Consider the following 807-nt stretch of genomic DNA (forward strand, 5'->3'; position numbering starts at 1 on the left):
AGAAAGGTGTCAGAAACTAAAGAACTGGTATCACAGGATGAGAAGTGTCAGTGGATACCATAGTCACTTCCCAAAGCTCAGAGAGACTAGAGACAGAGCCCCTGAAAGCCTCAGAAGAGAAGTCCCTGGTAGAAATGAGAAGGCTAGGAGATGGGCTGACTCTACACAGCCAAACCTCTAGGATCTGATGACAGTTCTGACCAACAGGCAGAAAACTTCTTAGTGTTCTTCATCTTGGGTCACCATCTTTTGTCAGGGCACAGGCAAAAGTCACATCAACACAGATGAACAGACACCACATAACCTTTGTCCTGGGGAATGGGATATTGGCTTCCACATTCTGAGGAACATCCGGCTCGTGAGAGCTACACAGAGTGACACTCATGGTGAACACGGGGACTAAGAAACCGGAACTAGAGATTGTGTTGGGGGGATTCCTTGGTTGGCAGAGTACTTGTCAGACAACAGTGGGGACCTACATTTGTGTCCCAGCACCCACATATAATGTCAGTGGCACTAGCACACAGTGGTAATCCTTACTCTTGAGAGTACCCAAACCACACAAAGACACAACTAAGAAAGATAATTACAGACCAATCTTCCTCATGAACATTAATTCAAAAATACCCAATAAAGTACTGGTAAACCAAATCCAAGAACACATCAGAAAAATCATCCACCATGACCAAGTAGGCTTCATCCCATAGATGCAGGCAGGGATGGTTCAACATACAAAAATGTGTCAATGTAATCCATCGTGAAAACAAACTGAAAGAAAAAAACCACATGATTATCTCATTAGATGCT

This window comes from Microtus ochrogaster, chromosome 4 (assembly GCF_000317375.1).
Source record: "Microtus ochrogaster isolate Prairie Vole_2 chromosome 4, MicOch1.0, whole genome shotgun sequence".
Taxonomy (NCBI): Eukaryota; Metazoa; Chordata; class Mammalia; order Rodentia; family Cricetidae; genus Microtus; species Microtus ochrogaster.